This window comes from Eleginops maclovinus, chromosome 13 (assembly GCF_036324505.1).
Source record: "Eleginops maclovinus isolate JMC-PN-2008 ecotype Puerto Natales chromosome 13, JC_Emac_rtc_rv5, whole genome shotgun sequence".
Lineage (NCBI taxonomy): Eukaryota > Metazoa > Chordata > Actinopteri > Perciformes > Eleginopidae > Eleginops > Eleginops maclovinus.
Genome location: NC_086361.1, coordinates 23,154,630 through 23,160,847, shown reverse-complemented (window position 1 = coordinate 23,160,847; position 6,218 = coordinate 23,154,630).

Here is a 6,218-nt window from a genome sequence, read left to right as displayed (position 1 = left end):
ACCCATCATATTTGGAAACTGGACGGCGAGTAGGCCGTTAATCCAGTAAACCTCAGGTAAACAAAGAGGGATAACGCCCAACAGTGAAATCAGCTTCCACAAAGCAGCAGCAGATGGAGACAAATATTATCTTTTTTCACTCCACATGAGAACATGAATCCCAGCTGAACAAAACCATGACTCACCCAAATACCAGCACACAGTGTCATAAAGACAATCAAAAAAAAACTCCAAATGTGACGTATCACGAGTAAACACGCCGGGGGACTTTGCCATTTTGGGACAAAACACAACATGTGGAAGAGTTCTTAAACTGTCTTAATCACACCTCACTTTTTTAGAGGATAGACCAAAGAGGAGGTCTGGTTTATTCTGGTCCAGGCAGGGAAGAGTAGATCAAGCTTCCTTAATCTGTTCCTGCTGACGGCTTCATCGGCTGTAAAGTGATCTTAAAGCCATGGCCTGTCCTGCGTTGGCTTTTTAAATACAGCGAAGCAATGACTGATCACCTGCTTCCAATACGGTCTCAATCATATTATAACTACTCAATGCATTGTACTCATGGACGGTTACAAAGACCAAGTAAAGCATGAGAACAGGGTCCCAGACACGCAATATAAAGCACGAGAACAGGGTCCCAGACACGCAATATAAAGCACGAGAACAGGGTCCCACACACTCAATATAAAGCAAGAGAACAGGGTCCCAGACACGCAATATAAAGCACGAGAACAGGGTCCCAGAAACTCAATATAAAGCAAGAGAACAGGGTCCCAGACACTCAATATACAGCAAGAGAACAGGGTCCCACACACTCAATATAAAGCACGAGAACAGGGTCCCACACACTCAATATAAAGCAAGAGAACAGGGTCCCAGACACGCAATATAAAGCACGAGAACAGGGTCCCAGAAACTCAATATAAAGCAAGAGAACAGGGTCCCAGACACTCAATATACAGCAAGAGAACAGGGTCCCAGACACTCAATATAAAGCACGAGAACAGGGTCCAACACACTCAATATAAAGCAAGAGAACAGGGTCCCAGACACTCAATATACAGCAAGAGAACAGGGTCCCAGACACGCAATATAAAGCACGAGAACAGGGTCCCACACACTCAATATAAAGCAAGAGAACAGGGTCCCAGACACTCAATATACAGCAAGAGAACAGGGTCCCAGACACGCAATATAAAGCAAGAGAACAGGGTCCCAGACACTCAATATAAAGCAAGAGAACAGGGTCCCAGACACGCAATATAAAGCACGAGAACAGGGTCCCAGAAACTCAATATAAAGCACGAGAACAGGGTCCCAGACACGCAATATAAAGCAAGAGAACAGGGTCCCAGACACGCAATATAAAGCACGAGAACAGGGTCCCAGAAACTCAATATAAAGCAAGAGAACAGGGTCCCAGACACTCAATATAAAGCACGAGAACAGGGTCCCACACACTCAATATAAAGCAAGAGAACAGGGTCCCAGACACTCAATATACAGCAAGAGAACAGGGTCCCAGACACGCAATATAAAGCACGAGAACAGGGTCCCACACACTCAATATAAAGCAAGAGAACAGGGTCCCAGACACTCAATATACAGCAAGAGAACAGGGTCCCAGACACGCAATATAAAGCAAGAGAACAGGGTCCCAGACACTCAATATACAGCAAGAGAACAGGGTCCCAGACACTCAATATAAAGCAAGAGAACAGGGTCCCAGACACTCAATATAAAGCAAGAGAACAGGGTCGCACACACTCAATATAAAGCACGAGAACAGGGTCCCAGACACTCAATATAAAGCACGAGAACAGGGTCCCAGAAACTCAATATAAAGCAAGAGAACAGGGTCCCAGACACTCAATATAAAGCAAGAGAACAGGGTCCCAGACACGCAATATAAAGCAAGAGAACAGGGTCCCAGAAACTCAATATAAAGCATGAGAACAGGGTCCCAGACACTCAATATAAAGCAAGAGAACAGGGTCCCAGACACTCAATATACAGCAAGAGAACAGGGTCCCAGACACTCAATATAAAGCAAGAGAACAGGGTCCCAGACACGCAATATACAGCAAGAGAACAGGGTCCCAGACACTCAATATAAAGCAAGAGAACAGGGTCCCAGACACGCAATATAAAGCAAGAGAACAGGGTCCCAGACACTCAGTATAAAGCACGAGAACAGGGTCCCAGAAACTCAATATAAAGCACGAGAACAGGGTCCCAGAAACTCAATATAAAGCATGAGAACAGGGTCCCACACACTCAATATAAAGCAAGAGAACAGGGTCCTAGACACTCAATATACAGCAAGAGAACAGGGTCCCAGACACTCAATATAAAGCATGAGAACAGGGTCCCAGACATTCAATATAAAGCAAGAGAACAGGGTCCCAGACACGCAATATAAAGCACGAGAACAGGGTCCCAGAAACTCAATATAAAGCAAGAGAACAGGGTCCCAGACACTCAATATAAAGCATGAGAACAGGGTCCCAGAAACTCAATATAAAGCACGAGAACAGGGTCCCAGACACTCAATATAAAGCTTTTAAAATCTATCTTACTAACGTTCATGTATTAAACAGACACTTTTACAAGCTAAAAACACCCAAATATGAAACTAAACTAACCTTAAATACTAAACACAGCTTAATGTCAGGTTTCAAACCAACCACAGCTACTTTGTTTGTCAAAAAAGGGAACACTTCGCCTAAAAACAGAGATATTAACTGAACTATAAAGCAGGTTTACTCACGAATGCATTCAGACTGAACAGCCATCCAAGATGTTTCCGTATAAATCACTACACAGCCGAGTCTGGGTCTAAGATCCTCTGGTGTTTGGAGCAGTTTGTCAGTGATACTGAAGACCACGAGTGACAGCGAGAGAAACTGCTCACCTACAGGTGTGTCCTCTGGGCCACAGCCAATCAGATCGCAGCACCTTGCGTCACAGGGCCGCCTCTTAACGGACAGATTCATAACCACACACTTTTGTTTGTTGACTCACCGCTTTCTGTCATCACGATACTACGGCTCAGATAACAGCAGGCTCACTGCACTGGGTTTTAGAGCAGGTTTCTGTGTTATGCCAAGCATATCCACCAAAAATGATATAAGATTTGTGTACATATTTTATATTAAATATTAACGGCATAAATACAGATTAAAAATGTTTAAAAAAGACACGTTTTGTGTTTTTTTAAATGTATTTCAGAAGCTATAAAACCTTCAAATCCAAAGCTACACACCTCAAATCACAACAATATTTCTACAGCTTTGTTTTAAATCTTTTATGGTTCACTAATAAAAAAACCACAGGATAAATAATTCAGATTCACTGGTTTGAACTTCAGATTTAGGTCTTCTAATAGTTTAGCTTTGTAACTTTTATGCAACAAGCTAAATGTAAAGAGTATGAAAGCATCTTACCAGGATTTTCCATCACAGTGTTCAAAACTCAGCAGCTCCTGAAACAGATACACCAAAGGGATCATTAAGGCATTTATTTAATACAAATAATAATAAATACACAGCATATTACTTCAGTGTTGTTGGGATATAACGGCGCTTTGTATTCATGTTTTATTGGGCTCGTTTTAAATTTGATTGTAAAACATTTAACCAAAAACATTTTAAGAGATGGACATTTTTTGACCGAATCAACAGACTGGATTAATTGGTAATAACCACAGAAAATTCACCAAAGATGTGAAGTCCAGACACCACAGGAACATGTAAATAATGCAAATGTCCTCAAAGTATCAGCAGTGAAGTTACACCCCCCCCCCCCCACCCCCCCGTAACCTGATGTGTTGCTGAACACTCGGGGACAATCGACACTTCGGAGAAATCACCCCAGCTTTATTTTAGCTGCACCAAATCAATTCCACACAATCCAATGAATAACAAAACACACACATCAGTTCACAGGGAGTGGGAGTGTGTGTGTGTGTGTGTGTGTGTGTGTGTGTGTGTGTGTGTGTGTGTGTGTGTGTGTGTGTGTGTGTGTGTGTGTGTGTGTGTGTGTGTGGGGGGGGGGGCTGAGAGACCTGCAGATGAAGTGATGCCAACTCTGCACAAAGCTGCAGAAACAGCAAAATATGATCAGAATACTTTAGATACCCGGGGGGAAATCGTGACAGAATGAAATTAAATAAAGGATGAATAAATAAAAAAGAAAATATTTTTTTAAAATTAAAATATAATTTAAAATAAAATAATATTTATAATTAAAATAATTAATAAATACAAATATAATAAAAAAACATATAAATAAAATTAAAAAGATAAATAAATACAAAATATAATTAAAATATTTACAAACACATATGCAAGATTTCTAATAAAAACATAGAAGGAAAGAATTATAAATAATATTTTATATACATATAAAGTTCAAGTAAACTAAACATTCAGACGCACACTTTAACATGTTCTACGCAGTGCTGTCCAAACTGCTGTTTCCTAACATTACACAACCATGCGTCTCAAACAGGAAGTAAGGATGTCAAAGCACAGGGAAGCAGGAAGTGATGAATACAACACCAACGCTGTTTGATGTCCTGTAGCTTCAGGGCAGAGCGTGATCAATATCAGGAAGAGCAGCTCAGACAGGAGTCTGACATCGACCGACAGAACGAGCGTTTGAGTTTAAATCACAGCCGGCCTGTGATTGGTCAACATCAGCAGGTGTGGTTACATCCTGACGCTAACAGGGGGTGGGTCCTGCAGTAATATCAGGCTGACCTTTGGAGTGTCAAAAGTCCTCTGACAACTAACTGTGTGTGCATGTGCGCGTGCGTGCCTGTGTGTGTGTGTTTGTGTACACTACAGTACAAAAAGGGAGAGTGGCATGCAATTATTTGACCTCCTTATCAGAGGGCCAAGTTCTGATGGACTGATAAAGCACCGTTTCTCTGGGAAATTCAGCTCTAATGTGTGTGTGTGTGTGTGTGTGTGTGTGTGTGTGTGTGTGTGTGTGTGTGTGTGTGTGTGTGTGTGTGTGTGTGTGTGTGTAAAGAAAAGGACAATAAGTGACTTTACTCAGTTATATAACAAACTTACTTTTGTTGGAGATCATTGAACGTAGATCAGAAACGCTGTCCTTAAATCTGGCTCCAGCGGGACAGGTTAGCAGCAAAATCAGGGACCTCCTGTAAGGTAAACAAACAAACAAAGACTATTAACAATGACAGTTATACTACAATTAATAATACACTTTACTTAGATTATTATTAAAAACAGCAAGTAAACTAAACACACAGAAATAAGACAATTAGTAATTGAAAAGTAAAGTGACCTAGCAGGGGTGAATAATTCAAACATTAACAAAAAATAAGGAAATGAATAAACAAAAAGTGCCTTAATAATTCATAAGCTTAAACAACAACATACCGCCAAGTTGTGAGACTATTTAAATAGGATTTAATTGCATCACAAGCAATATAAACACGCTAGTAACAGCAGACACCCCCGTGATTGGCCTGCTTTGGTTCGGTCCACACCGGTCTGACAGGTGTTGCTGTTATGTACACAGCACATGTTCCACAGCTGCAGGCGGGGACACATGCTCACTGTAAACTGATGCAAATGGTCCTTTAAAATGGAAGTGTCCACTGCTCTGATGTGCATTAGCACGCTCAGGTTGTCCACGATATGTCCAGAGAGATACTCATCTACAGAGCAGAGGTCTTAAATGCATTCCTGCGAGATTGACTTACTTTTTACTTAGGGTAAGATGTATTTTATAAAACGGGGTTAAATGTTGTTAAGCAAGGAAACAGAGCTCCTACTGGTACATTTAAATAAGTGTGTGTTAAATTACAATCAATAATTACCAATAAAGACACACTAGGGGTTACGGGTATCGCGGTAAACCAGTATTAAAGTCATTATAACACGCACATTTGTTTCTGTGTAGTACAGGAAATTGTGAAAAGAGTGAATATAAGCACCTGAAGTACATGTTTAATAATCATAGGACACTAGTTTGAAAGGTCAGAGCTGATGTACTTTATCATTCAGTAGTTAATTGACATGCTAAAGTGCTGCTCACAGGAAGACAGACATGCTTTAGTTATGAACACAAGTCCATGTTTTAACAGGTCTATAATTCTGTCCTTAGAGGTAACTGTTAATGAAAATATTAATAGTGTAGTAGCCTGGGACGCTCACATTTCTGTAGATAGTTATTGTATCACG